This window comes from Macrobrachium rosenbergii, chromosome 2 (genome assembly GCF_040412425.1).
Source record: "Macrobrachium rosenbergii isolate ZJJX-2024 chromosome 2, ASM4041242v1, whole genome shotgun sequence".
In the NCBI taxonomy this organism is placed as follows: Eukaryota; Metazoa; Arthropoda; class Malacostraca; order Decapoda; family Palaemonidae; genus Macrobrachium; species Macrobrachium rosenbergii.
This window is the reverse complement of record NC_089742.1, coordinates 49,531,164-49,546,770: the sequence shown is the minus strand read 5'-3', so window position 1 is coordinate 49,546,770 and position 15,607 is coordinate 49,531,164. Positions and strand designations below refer to the sequence as shown.

Genomic DNA, 15,607 nt, shown 5'->3' with positions numbered 1-15,607 from the left:
TGTGAAATTAAAAAAAAAAAAAAAAAAAAATATATATATATATATATATATATATATATATATATATATATATATATATATATATATATACAGTATATATAAATAACCTGACACAAATAAAAATAATTATGCCCAGTTTGTAAAGGAGGAAAAGAACTCACTTACATGAAGCCAATAACACCTGAGCGTTAAATTAAAGGCAAATAATAATAATAATAATAATAATAATATAATAATAATAATAATAATAATAATGATAATAATAATAATAACCTGGCACAAATTAGAAAAAATAACACCTGAATGAAATAAATATGCCACTTTGTAAAGGTGGAAAAAACTCTTAAATGAAGTCAATAACACTTGAGTATGAAACTGAATAAAAGAAAAATAACCAGGAAGAAATGATTTTATCTTGTGCATATAGAGGCTAAGAAAATGAATGCAGTATGCAAATAACCATAATTAAATCATAAGTAATGGATGCACGATGCTAACGAAGACCAAAGCTTGAGAGAGTAAACACAACCGCATTTGATGATGAGAAACATAGACAGTTGGTTATAAACATAGACATTTATTTACTTATGAACTTAGACAGTTATATATTATTTAACATAGACAGTTATCTATTATATAATATAGCCAGATAAAGATAGACTGTTATCTTTTTTAGACTTTGTTTAAGAAAATCATAAATTCTTAAGACAGCGCAAAGTAGAAAGTAGAGGGACATGGAAGGGTTCTGCTGCTAGCGGCAATGGGCCACAATGAGGCTCGGCAGCCAGTTGAGTGGTTGAGTGAATTCTATGTAGCGACGGTCATTTATTAAAAGGTGAATGGGAGATATGATATATAGTTCACTAATTACTTCATAACATGCGTTTTCAACCAGGCCAGTTAATCAAATAAGTTTTTTTAAACAAAAGTTGTTCAACAGGTGTTCTTAAATAAGGAACAAGATCTCAATAACTCATAACAAAGGTTATGAAGAACAAGGCAGTCTTTACTAATATGGAGCAATACCATAGCTACTAGTATGGATGATTTGATGAGGGCAGCGACCATAGTAATTATGGACGCTCAGATAGTGAACAAGACCATATTATAATATATATGTATGTATGTATATATATATGTATATATATATATATATATATATATATATATATATATAGATAGATAGATAGATAGATAGATAGATAGATAGATAGATATGAAAAGCAAGATCATACTACCACTAGGAGCAAGAACGTATATAATTACTAGTATGGATTTACTTGAGCAGTCAGTGTCGACTTTTGTTGAAAAATAATACTGGAAAATGACGAACACAATTGTAATGCAATACTACAGAATTAAAGGTGAGGTGCCGTTGCCCAGCTCGTAAAACGCTGAATAACCGTTCTCTGCCGGGAGTGATTCGTGTACCATTCATGATCAGTTTGACTTTAATCCAATTTTGTGATAAACGCACGCACTTATATATATATAATATTAATGCACACACACAGACACACACATATATATAAATGTGTGTGTGTGTGTGTGTGTGTAGAGACACAACAAAATACAGTGAAAAGATTTTGGAAATCTTTCTCAGCAGAAACGGCTCAGAGCAAAACTGAGCAAGAGTAAGGAAATGGCTTAATGTTGACGTGGATTCCGAGTCACTTTACAAATCAATACCCACTGGAGAGTTTATGAATGTTTCATTAAGCATTATTTATATCTTTAATTTCTAATCCGCATTATTTATGGGGTAGGATCTTTCCTAGATAGTGACTCCCAAAGGTTTTAACTCGGGATGTAAAAACATTAAACAAATACTGTAAATGCCATAAAGATAATGACCCCCCAAAAATATTAGTCGTAGATAACGACCCCCGAAAACCCTTGGGGCTCTCTATCTAGGAAAGATCCATAGGGTCTATGACCAAAAATGGACGCAACGATATTTGATGTAAATCAATCACTCAATCCAGTAAACGCAATGCAAGTATACTGATTACTGTAATGAGAATAAGGAACAAACATTACTAATGACTTTTTTGCCGTCAGAGTGCTCCCAAGAGAATGTCTTGCTCTGATGATTTAGAGTTAATCACTCGATAAGGAGTCGAGTGTAGAACTTTTATCTGTTAAAGAAAATTAAACTTTTATCTGTTAGAGGAAATTAAACTTTATCTATTAGAGGAAATTATCGCTAATTGTCAGGGTGCCATGGAAATATTCTTTACAATTATCATTACCTCCATCTACGCCGCTTTTAAGAAGCCATCACGGGCGATTTTCCAGTCTGAGTAACTATAGTATTGTGAAGAGAGGGATGACTGTCACTGTAGCCTGTGTCAAACATACACACACGCGCACACACACACACACACACACAGAGAGAGAGAGAGAGAGAGAGAGAGAGAGAGAGAGAGAGAGAGAGAGAGAGAAAACACTTTTTATTGAATTTCCAGTCTGAGTACTACAGTATAGCTTAGTATTGCGAAGAGAGAGATGACTGTCACTATAGCCTGTGTAAAAGAGAGAGAGAGAGAGAGAGAGAGAGAGAGAGAGAGAGAGATCAGGTCTTTTTCCTTTCTGTGTTGATTTTAAGAGAGAGAGAGAGAGAGAGAGAGAGAGAGAGAGAGAGAGAGAGAAATTTGTTCATTTTCCCTTTGATGATTTTGTTTTGAGAGAAAGCGAAAGATCTGGTCTTTTGCTTGTCGTTGTGTTTATTTTGAGAGAGAGAGAGAGAGAGAGAGAGAGAGAGAGAGGAGAGAGAGAGAGAGAGAGAGAGAGAATGGAAAAGCACTTTTCATTGAGCTACAAACCCTACTATGTCCGTACGAGAGGCGGCTATGGTTTGAGACGAGGACGCTGGATGGCGCGCGAAAAAGCGCTCTCACACAAACCACGCTGTTGTATAGGCGGGAAGAAGAAGAAGAAGAGTTCAGTTCTTGTCTGACTGGCGGGAAGGAAGGACCTCATCGCAGAGCTCTCGCCCCGCGCTCTGAGGCCAACTGGAATAATAATATTTCAATTTGATTCCGTTCGGCGCAACTCCTCGGGGATGCAGGCGTTACACAGTTGAAATGCAGTGAGGATACAGTCGAGTTCAGTGTGCGTGACGTACGTGTGTGTATATATAAGATAAAAACAAGAAAAGCCGAGAGGGCAGCGCGAGATGTTGACAGCGACCGACTACTTTTGAGACGCATGCTGTGGATTAAGAGATATTCAGCCGACCCTGTTTGGTGGTTTTGGTGGTGGTGGTGGGGAGCAAATTAGATTCCGGACCGATTTTGTGATAAACAGGGAAAAAGAAAAAAAAAAAGAAAGTATTTTGGTGGATGTTGCAAAAGTGTCCCCGATCCAATCTGTCAGTGAAGTGGTTTTTTGAACTCGGAACAAGTTTTGGTATTGCACCGAGATGAGTGTCAGGTGTGAGATTAAGGTAACGGCAGTTTGAAAAGTCGCTCGTATGATCGGGTGTTAGTGTTCGTGTTTGTTGGTGGGATAAATAAGTTTACAGAAAGCCAAAAAAAGTTTCGAAGGTTACAGCATGCTTTTGAAGAAGAAGAACTCGCAGGAGGCATCGAAGACGACCTCCGGGTCGGGTAAAATGCAACTGGCTCAACAGTAAGTTTTTCGAGTTGTCAACGGACAAACCCCCTTTTCTTTCTTTTTTTTTTATTGCTTTCGGCTCTCTCTCTCTCTCTCTCTCTCTCTCTCTCTCTCTCTCTCTCTCTCTCTCTCTCTCACAGAATTTAAATCAATCTTTTCTTGCCTTTCTCCTTCTCCCTTCGGAGCCTTTAAGCCTAAACCATAACCGGTTTAGGTTAGCACAGATTGTGGGCCTCGAACGTTTGTGATTAGGGTAAGCTACCTGCTTTATCCTAAACTAACTTATTCAACGAGTCTTGTGATTTCGTTGTAGGGAGAGGCTTTAGATATAGGGGTTTTCATTTTACTTCTTTCAACTTCTTTTTTAGTAGGGAACGTGGAAAGCATATTAGTCACTTTTGTCATATCCATGTGGAACTAGGCATAGCCTTTGACTTTTTCATATTACCAGGAATCTGACTGAGGGTAACTTGCTCTCACCTTTCGGTTGTAATGTTAGTGTGTTAGATCATAATTACATTCGTGTGTCATTTTACTTGTAAATCCCCACACGATGCCATGACTCACAAATTATTTATTGTATTAATAAGTGAAAGAGCTTCGGAAAGCTCGTATGTTCATTCTTTCTTGTAAGGACTTTAAAAGTTTTGCATTTTAGTAACCTTACAGCTTTAGTTGTATTTGCCTTACATCAGCTTTGTACGTGTTCCCTGTTTATATATGCACACACGCACACACACACACAAAAGTCGCTTATAGTACAAAGAGAATTAGTTAGGAGTCAAGAGCAGCCCAAGTTGTAAAACATTGTTACGATATAAATATAGATCACAAACATACTACAACTTCAACAGTTGTCGGGTTTGCTCAGTCAGTAACCCCCCGCCCCCTGAAAGTTTTTAATAATTGTCAGTATTGAGCTGTTTGATACTGTTAGCGTTTATTTTGGTAACGAAAAACGATATTTTTTTATTAGAATACTGAAAATTTAACCCAGCTGTTAGTGACAGAGCGTCAGGTGCGATTGCAATGTGACTGTGGATATACTGGATGTATTTATCTCTCTTTTACGGATTAGTAACAATTTCAAATGTCTAAATTGTGTACTTTTATTCCGTAGAATTTAGCTTAACATCTAATGTTTATTATTGTCAAAATTGTTTTGTGTGGTCGAAAAAAAAAAGTTAAAAATGAATTTTTGAGGACACCAGCAAAAATCAGACTGCTTTATTTTTTCCAAATAACAACGATGGCATATTCGTAACAACATTACGCAATGGTTACCAGATTCGGTGCGTCTGTATGACATATGATTTGGACGAAATCACGTGACGATGAATATGTGATGCCCAGTGTAGCGTGAGAAACGTCAGTGGATTGTAAGTTTACGATTCGATAACAGGAATGCGAGATGATATTTTGACGGTTGGGTTGATTCACTAAAGCTGATACCGTCCTAAGAATTTGAATTGGACTCGGTGAGCGTGGTTTGTTAGGCCTATGAATGAAAGTTGTTCGTTGTTTGTTAGTTAGGCCAATGAATGAAAGTTGTTAGTTAGTTAGTTTGTTAGGCCAATGAATGAAAGTTGTCGGTATTTATGCCAATGAATAAAAGTTGTTAGACGAATGAATGGAAGTTGTTAGTTAGTTAGGCCAATGAATGAAAGTTGTTTGTTAGGCTAGTGAATGAAAGTTGTTAGTTAGTTAGGCCAGTGAATGAAAGTTGTTAGTTGGTATTTAGTTAGGCAAATGAGTGAAAGTTGTTAGTTAGTTAGGCCTATGAATGAAAGTTGTTAGTTCTTAGTTAGGCCAGTGAATGAAAGTTGTTAGTTAGGCCTATGAATGCAAGTTGTTAGTTCTTAGTTAGTCTGGCCAATTAATGAAAGTTGTTTGTTAGTTAGTGAGGCCTATTAATGAAAGTTGTTCGTGGCATTGTATGGTAACTGTAAATTCTATTTTAATTGTTACTGTAACGTGTAGGGAAATGGGAGTGATTTTTTTTTCAGCTCTAATTTTAGGACTAGTTATGTCTGCGCATTCGTGACCATCTTTGGAGGTCGTGGGCTTAGAGTAGAAGGGTGAAACCTTCTGTATTCTACCATACTCCCATGACCTCAGACGAGATAAAAATAGTGCGGTTGAACGGAGGATTATCCTCCTTCGTAATTTGTTGTCAGATGCTTATTTTTCCTGTGTGTAACAGATCGTCTACAGATAATGATCACGTTAAACTGTTGTTAACCTTGAACAAGGGAAAGATAAGCAACTTAGATGTAGGCTACTTGATATGCCAGTTATGTATGTGCAAAAAAAAAAAAAAAGATAAACCGGAATATTTAAAAATGTTATATTTTACTGTTAACTTTTCGTGCCTCGTCGTAATCCACTGACTTTCCTAAAGCCTGTTTTATTATTACTTAAATATTGCCTTTTGTTGGGGGTGGGGACGACACGCATTCCAGTACTAATGAAACGTCACTGAAATGTAATTGACCAATAGGAGTGCGAGTGGGTAACAGTAAGACTTGAGAAGTAAACAGTGAAAAAGTAAATAAAATTCGAATAATTTTTGTTTACCTGTAGATCGTAAGATATTGTCACTAATTTCCACATTGATAGCACTGTTTGCATTAATTTGCATAGATAGTACGGAACGCTTTCAAAACGGTAAACTGACTAATGAAATGGTTATATAGTTGAGTATGTGGTTTGTGCAGGAAGCATTATAGGCTATATACCACACACACACACACACACACACATATATGTATATATATTATAGTATATATATATATATATATATATATATATATATCATCAGCACTCAAAATCACAGAAATATCGTAGAGGTTCGATATGGTACTAGCAGTTAAGAAACCCCCCTCTTGATACCGAAGAGATGGTTGTGAATTAAATATGTAGGCTAATGGCTTTCAACGGAAATTGTAATTTGTCTTTTAAAACAAATCAACCTCGTTGACATCTTGGGCGGAATGGAAACACATCTTGTAAAAAGTTTATTTTACTGAGATTTTCCTAAATTGCAGGAGCTCTGCTCCACTATATACGGTAACTTCATTGGAGTAATCTACGTATATACAGGTGATAGGTAAACCGAAAAAATATATATGCTGCTGTTTGTGACGCAAGTGCTTTAGAAATAAATAGGACTTCAGTGAATTGTGACAGTATGGCACATATGGTTGCTGAAGCACTGTAAATTCATATTTTTTTTTGCAATAATGACGTGGATATTTAGCGTTTTTTTTTTATACTAAGTTAATAAGGCCTAAAGTATTGATTTACTTTCTCAGGTTTGCCTTCTGTTAGCTGAAAGAAGCATATGGGAAACACTTATTTAGTATGCCAATTCCATGCAAGACACATTTATAATATATATATATATATATTATATATAGATATATAATCTTTATATACATATATATATTTGGAAAAAGAGAAATGTTCTTGACAGTAAATCTATTGGTAATTTTCCTGTATTTTGGCTTATACTACATCTAAAAAGAACGTGACTAGATTAAGACCCAGATATTCTCTTGTCATTACGTCATCCAAGCAGTAACCAACTGGAGCGGAACCAGAAGCAAGTGTTTCTATCACGGTTATATATGAGTATATATATATATATATATATATATATATATATATAGGCCTATATTTATACAGTATATATATATATATATATATATATATATATATATATATATATATATATATATATATATATATATATATATATTTTTTTTTTTTTTTTGGGGTGGGGGTGGGGCTGAGATACGGGAATGACTCACAGAAGTGAAAATGCTCCCATTATTTATCATAGAAAAAGGAGTCTGGTATGTGGTGTAGCCTACGTGTTTGTAGGCAATAATTAGGTGCCTCTTTTGGGAAGTGGGTCACACAGCAACTGGAGGGAGGAGGCCTGTCAAGATACGAGGAGAGAGAGAGAGAGAGAGAGAGAGAGAGAGAGAGAGAGAGAGAGCGCCCCAGGGTCCCCGGAAAGGAATTACAGGGAGCCTTCGGCGAATTCGAGATCGAAAAGGGTTGGTTTAAGTTGGGCCGCAAACTTTGCGTTTGGGATTTCGCGAAATAAGTTTTCTCGCTTGCGCGATCCTCTCTCTCTCTCACTCTCTCTCTTTCTCCTCGCTTCTGGGTGCATGCCCCGAGTTGCCCCGAAAAGAGACCCCTGAAGTAAATGGTTTCGAGTGAGGGACAGAAGGCGAAGAATTGTGTGAATTTCCAAGACTCCCGCGAGAAATCGTTTTCTCCTCTCGTTTCTCTCCCGCGAGAATTAAATTCTGCCATATAGTGAGGCACAGTTACATAACACGACTGTCGATGCAGCCCAGTGAGTCGCATCTGTGATGACTTTCCGGAAAGCAAAATGTTTTCATTGTTGAACTTTCTGAATAAGCGACAAAGGCCATTGAATTTTTTATTCAGGTTTTTTAATGAAATAATTGTGCAGAAATCTAAATAGATAAAAGATGTCACGTAGGCCTAATTGTGTTCAAACTTAATGCATTATTGTCCTTACATACACACGCTTTCAGTGCCTGTTGGCTTCTCAGATATTATTATAAATTATCGCCTCTAATACTAGTCTCCTGTGCTATTGAGAGTTTCCAAACGTTGATTTTTGGTACGAGATTGCTAGTCGCAAGCTTGCCATTACAGATGGTCACGGAAGCGTATGTGACGACGTAGCTTGTTATTTACAGCTGGTCACGCATCCAATTTATGGCCCCGTCTAACGTGGCCTTTTCACTGATCGACACGTTTGCTGGTCATCCGATCAGTGAAGATAAGCAACTTTCCTTCCTGAACCACTCACTAAAGGGAAAATGTTTATCTGTCTATCTACCTACCTACCTACTTATCTATCTATCTGTCGATATATAGATATATATATGTATAGGCCTGTGTGTGTGTATCTTACATACCTTTAGATTATCTATGGTGCATCACTATACTGTGACCGGAAACAATAAGTAAAAAGCCGCAATAATGTGTATGAGCGACTGTATTTTTCAAAATACGAAAAGGTTAAACACGGGAGCTGTGGACCGTTTGCACAACGGTCCAATTCAGCCAACTGAAGAGGACCGTTGTTGTGCAAACGGTCGAAAGCTCCCCCTTTTTTTTTAACCTTTCTGTTTTTGAAAAATACAGTCGCTCATATACATTATTGTGGCTTTTTACTTATTGTATACCTTTAGAATGATTGACATAGGCCTATACAGGGAAGTTATGGGGCTCAACATTCCTGTGTTTATAGTTATGGTTTGCCTAATTGATTGGAATATCTTTGCTGCCATTTGTGGCCGTTGTGTGACCAAGAAATGACATCCTCAAACCTTTGAATTCATTGCTTGAGGGTAGACTCAAACAAACTTTTATTCATTTATTAATTAATTTATTTATATGTCATTAGTTACATGTACTTAATTTTACCAGTTCTTAGTTATTATTAACTGTATATAGCCTATTCAGTTTCATCAGTGGAAATATCTAATATTTAGATATTTCCACACCTGTCTTCTTTCTTCTAATTTGTGGAAGTTTGCTTTGCAAGGTCATGGCTTATTCTTTAAGGATTGTTTTAAGAAAATACTAATGTAAGATTATAATCATAATGATATTAATAATATGTAGGCCTGTGTGCTCATGCATGCAATACGTACACGCTCTTAGACAATTTTCTTTCAGACTTAAAGGTTTACGAGGCTAAGAATTGAGTGTGCACCAAGGTCTCAAGACAGAGAATGAACAATCTAAATGGGTTTATTTGCAGTGACTTGAAACAGGCTTGAAGCAACATAAGAAATGAGAGTCACAGGAAAAAGAGAGCTCTAATCTCAGAGTGAGTTTATAAATAGCACATTGTATGTATACATCGACCAAACTCAAAATACTGTATTCCATTAAAAAATGTTACACTTAACAACCTACTTGTTATTGCCAAAACGTAGCTAAAGCGGCTACCGTGCAGAGGTAATTTAGATTACTGTTTTTCCTTGACTCGAGACTTATTTGACAAACTGGCTTAGCTAACGTAGGTAGACTTAGAAACCTGTCACCTAGACCTGTAAAGATCCGACCTTGCCTCGTCACCGTGGAAATCCGCGTCGTGCAAAGCGTAACTGAAATATCAAAACTTCATCTCCTCCATACCTCATTAAACTGTTAATTGCCTATTCTCCTTTCGTTCCGCGCCTAAAATGTGTAATCTTAAAGGTGGTGTTGTAATGATGAATGTCATGGCCATCATCGGATAATACCGTAAGTCAACTAGCGTGAAGAGGTGCATGGTCTGGTGGTCCCTTCCCCGCTCCCCTCCCCCTTGTTTGGAGTTGACTGTTATTAGTGAATAATTCTCCCCTTATCTCGGTTGCCGTTGGTGTGGTGTGGGTACTTCGATTACTTTCTAGATATTATTATTATTATTATTATTATTATTATTATTATTATTATTATTATTATTATTATTCGGAAGATAAACCCGTATTCGTATGGAACAAACCTACGGGGGCCTTTAACTTGAAGTTCAAGCTTCCAAAGATAATTATTATTATTTAACATAAGCAAACATTCAAGTGAAGTAAGTCTTAAAGGTGCTAATTACTTCCTAGACAAAGCTCTACAATGTACGTCAGAGTAGAGATAGTAAAAGAATAACAAATAAAGGCAGATAAATAGACCTATATGTATACACGAACAACACTACAAGTCAGGAAAGCATAGGCACAGGGGCTTTAAAATATGTATTACAGCATCTTTTGAACTTCGCGTGATTATGACCCCATGTGCTGGATGACCTCGTTTCGTGATTAGTCAACACTTTAGGTGTGAGACTGATTGGATCACTAAGCTGAAAATGTTGCTGTGGCTTAATATAGTCACTGAGACTGCATTCTTTTCTCGTAATCATGCTGAGCAGGTCATAGTGTCCGTTTTAACTTACGGTTTGATTGATCGATTTAAATAGATTTATTTGCGATACTGCTTTCTTTTGTACTTTTATATGTATATGCTTTGTTAAAGAAGTATAGGCAGCGTGGATTTGCGGGTAGGCTGATCGTCTCAGAAGCGACTGCCATTGAAGGTTGTAGGACAGTTAAACAATTAGCCTACAATTAGATCGTGAATGTCATTCTTGTTTTACGTTCGCATCACCGTTTAGCCTTCGCCTTTGTAGACTCGCTTTCGTGATTGTCTAAGCAATAATGTAATTATTGTAATCGAAATCGAATTACTTCTGATTTCTCGGACTGGTTTTTAGGGACTAGAAATTGACGCTAATGTTTCTTATTTTTATGTGTCTATACGTCATAAGTAGGCAGTTTCAAGAAATCGAGTTATTCTCTCTCTCTCTCTCTCTCTCTCTCTCTCTCTCTCTCTCTCTCTCTCAGACCACGTTAGGCTGACTTGGCATCTTCGTTGGCTAATCTGTAAATTTAGCCTCTAAATTTGCTGATTCGATTTTTTATTTTTTTGAGTGCATTTTTATTACAAGTGATAGCCTAGGCCTACTTCTTTTGTTTGTAAGAGTTACTTCATTACTGATTTTTGAATTGCTAGTATTGCTAAAATACAACGCATTGCTTATGCATACTCAAAAGACTTTGAAGCTCTCCTCAGGGAACTAAAAAAAAAAAAAAAAAACGCGTCAAAATTCGCCTTGTATGAAAAATGACATAGGCCTAGTCTTGACAATAGGATTAACATTTTCACATTCATCTAGATCCTGTTTTTGATGTATTCCGAAGCCCTCCTTTGGGACAGAGATTGTTAGGCCTACACGACGTTTAGTCTTACTTAAGAGGCCATTTCGATATGGGCTGTGTTTGAGCAAGTTTTGTTCGCATATCTCTTTGTGATAAACACTATACGTTACTATATACTTGCTAGCCTCTATCCCGGGGCCATGCATACATGCATAGACACATATGTATAATATATATGTATATATGTGTGTGTGTATATATATATATATATATATATATATATATATATATATATATAAAAAAGGTATTTTCATGGCAAAGTCCCCGCCATCTTGTCCGGAGTGAGAAACCTTTTCTTGTTGCTGAGATGAGTGTCCCAGATGACAGAAAATTAGTAGCTTAACTTAACAGTGAATGGCTTAAAAAAAAGAAAAAAAGAAAGCTGTCAGTGCCAAGTTTATCCTTTAATTGATCAATTCAGGATGAAACCCTTGCACAGAAAAACTTCCGAAGTTCGGCACCTTCATATAGGCTACCTGCACTAAAGCTCACCAGCAGTGTATTAGTCTCATTACATATACTGCACTGCTCACGTGTGTGTAACACGCACTCCTATATTTCTTGGTTATTAAGCATCTTTTATTCGACATATATGCAACATCCTGCCAGTACACACACACACTCTCTCTCTCTCTCTCTCTCTCTCTCTCTCTCTCTCTCTCTCTCTCTCTCTCTCTCTCTCTCTGCTATCTTCCACTCAACATTTCCGCAACATCCTGCCAGTACTCTCTCTCTCTCTCTCTCTCTCTCTCTCTCTCTCTCTCTCTCTCTCTCTCAAGATCTCCAAAGATTCGCGAATTTTACTCGCTTTTTATCAGCCTATCGCCCTCCATCCTCCCCGTGAACAAACATCCTCAGAACACCGGTCCATCCTTTCATCTGGGATTGACTTTTTTTTTTTATACCAGATCTTCGTTCCTCTACGTTTCTTACCCCTTTGCGCAAACAGTTCGTCCCTAAAATCTCCCACCACCTTTTTCTCTCATTGTCATTCAACAACACTGCTTCACTGCCACCGTACTTTAAGAACGGGGTTCGACAAACCCATCTTCTCGAATTTGGTTTTCCAAAAACGTTTTGATGTAGGCTATGTGTGCATTGTTTATTCCAAACATTTATTTTTATATGTATGTGTGCAGTGATTATTTGCGTGTATGTTTGCGTATTTTTATTTGCGTGTACGTGTACATTGTTCATTTTGCGTGTTTGTGTGCATTGTTTATTTGTGTATGTGTGCAGTGTTTATAAGGGTGTATTTATGCATTGTTTATTTGCCTGTATGTGTGCAGAGTTTATTTAGGCGTATGTTTGCATTGATTATTTGCTTGCATGTGTGCATATGTTTATTTGCGTGCATGTGAGCAATGTTTATTAGCGTGTATTGTGCAATGTTTATTTGCGTGCATGTGTACAATGTTTATTTGTATGTATGTGTGCAATGTTTATTTGCATGTATGTGTGCACTGTTTATTTGCGTGCATGTGTGCAATGTTTTTTGCGTGTAGGCTAGGTGTGCAATGTTTATTTGCTTGCGTGTCTATTTGCGAATGCTTTAGCGAAGCACAAATCATCGAAGGTAGGCAGCAAATATTGATTACGATCTGAAATTTTCAAGTAATGTTTAGAAAATTTTAATGCCATTCTTTATTTACATTTTTAATTTCTTCTCCTTCGCTTTGTGAGTTCTCATCATCATGTTCGGTGGTGGCACCAATCTCCTTTGTTCTTCATTTGCTTGAATAGGTTGTTGAGAGTTGTGACTTGTGAAAAACCATTTTCAAAGTTAGCGTGCTTTTTGTGGTGAATAATTAACTGCTCCGTCTGAGTACCTTGGGTAGAATATGGCAATTGAATTTTGCACATAGCTTATATTTCCAACACTGTGGCTCTAATTCCACGTTCATCAAGAGGCTCCATTGCTAACTGAATTCCCATTTTGGCTATGTACAGAGTTTCATACAGTTCATAGCTTATATTTCCAACACTGTGGCTCTAATTCCACGTTCATCAAGAGGCTCCATTGCTAACTGAATTCCCGTTTCGGCTATGTACAAAGTTTCATACAGTCCTGTAAATATCCAACATCTCCAGTTTCAAAATACGTTGAGAGACATATACTTCAAAAGTGAACAAGTCTATCAATTTAATAAACAATACCCATTTTACCGTGGCAAAACATTGAGAACAAAAAGTCCCATTATATTGATGACTGGAGAACCAACACGTCCAGGAAATTCAAGTTTTTGTGGGGGAAAGTTTACCACAGTATAGGGCAGATTACTGGGAGCTGGAAACTGCGAATTCATCTCTCATAACAGAGCGAAGCATCGGGTTCATTTTTATCTCATATAGTTTTTATGCCACCTGGTTCTCTTGGCGAGTGGCCGAACCTCTTCAGAGTTGGTAGAAAATCTATTGTCATTGTATTATAGCTTGACTGGTTAGGTTAGGTTTTTTTAATATTCCCAACTTTCAGTAGTGTGCTGCCTGACCTACTGGTGTATCTACGCTGTTTGATTATCACAGGTACCGCAGCTAGACCAGGTGTCGTTTTCCAGTAAGTGATCAAATAACCTACCCTGTCTACTCGAACATTGAGTCTGCCATCAATATCTGTACTGTGCGCCTCCACTCTCTTGGGTGTGAGTTTCCTTGCTTGGAGTTGTAATCAAGCTTAGTTGTTTATTGTTAATTAGCTAATATTTTTATTAATTTGATCGTCTGCACGTTTTTGCTCTAAATTCTTTTGTTCTGTTCTGTCCTTTTTATGATGTGGGTGTTCTACTCTGTAGAAGCTTATGCTTCAATGCAAGTTCATAGCATTTTTTACTTGCTTTGTTAGTATAGGCCTATGCATAATGTTTTTTGGGATGTTACGTGTGAATGTCAAATAAATTTCTATAGAGTGTGTAGCTCAAATTGTTTCCGTCACAGATAATCTACTTACATAGGCTTCGTGTAGTTAGGCTAAATGCAGGGATGTCTCGTGATCATAATGAAAATACGGTAGAAAAGGTTTGGGTAATGTTTGGAGAAAGGGGAACTTTGTATTGTCTGACTGCCTGTTCAGATTTTTGTCTTATAAATGTTAGTTTTGACTGGTTCCTGTATTTGAGTCTCTCTCTCTCTCTCTCTCTCTCTCTCTCTCTCTCTCTCTCTCTCTTCCTTTGAGGCTTTAATAAAGGTCTCCATATGAAATTTTTTTTTATCAGTTGAGATCGAAAGTAATGTCCTTCCCCCGCCTTTCCTTCTCCTCGATATTTGAACGTCTCTTTGATGTCTGTCCAAGAGCCATCCATTCCCTGTTGTCCCTCCTCCATATTTTTATGCATATAGTCCAACGGCATGTGGAAAGGGGGTTGGGGGTGGAGGTATGTGCGAAGAGAGGGGGAGATCCTTAGAGAAGTTTCCATTTGATGGAGTCGAAATGAAATAGGCTTCACACAGCCCTCGAAGGGACTGTTGCAGGCAAGTTCTTGGAATTTCCCCGTGGCCCAGGTCGTGCTTTCATTTTGTTTACCGTTTTATTATTCAGAGCTCATGTACATCATTACCCTGATGCGATGCGGATTCTCGTCCTCCGCTGCCTCTGTATGCAGACGCGCCCACGCCCACACACACACACACACACACACACACACACACACACACACACACACACACACACACACACCGGTTGGCCTTATTACAGGTGATGTTATTCCTTAGACTAGGCAGTAAACCGTTGGGAATTTCTTTGCATTTCTTCGTATTTTCAGCCTTTTTAAGGTTACGTAGCTTTTCGGTCTTGCTTTTGAAGTGCATAGAGTTACGTCTCTTTGTCAGGAATGCCATAATTCTGTCGTTTTGCATTTAAAGCGTGGATGCTATTTTTGTTTTTGCTTTATTTGCGTAGGTTGGCTCGTGATGTTACTTTAAAAGTAATGTTAATTTATAGAACTAGTTTAGGTTTTCGTTATAAGGCAAGATTACTTTTTCCATTTTTATGTGTGCGGGACTGTTTATCTTGGTAGAATCGATTAGTATAAATTATATATGTATGTGTATGTCGACGTGCATTAATTCTTTGCCTTGAGGTATATCTGTGCTTAAAAATACACTGCAAAGAACGTGTTAAATACTATATTAACTTTTGTTAATCGTTTGTTGGCATTGACATGCAAATCTTTATTCATTTCTCG

The 15,607-nt window shown here is 37.2% G+C and overlaps 1 protein-coding gene across 4 annotated transcripts in view; it reads left to right on the top strand.

Moving 5' to 3' along the window:
- The first annotated feature begins 2,946 nt into the window (after positions 1 to 2,946).
- LOC136846503 (micronuclear linker histone polyprotein-like) overlaps positions 2,947 to 15,607 on the top strand; it is a 625,416-nt gene continuing 612,755 nt past the window's right edge. For all 4 annotated transcript variants that reach the window (XM_067117370.1, XM_067117397.1, XM_067117350.1 and 1 more), the window contains exon 1: positions 2,947 to 3,633. The gene's annotated coding sequence lies outside the window, so the exon portion shown is untranslated. The remainder of the gene's footprint in view (positions 3,634 to 15,607) is intronic.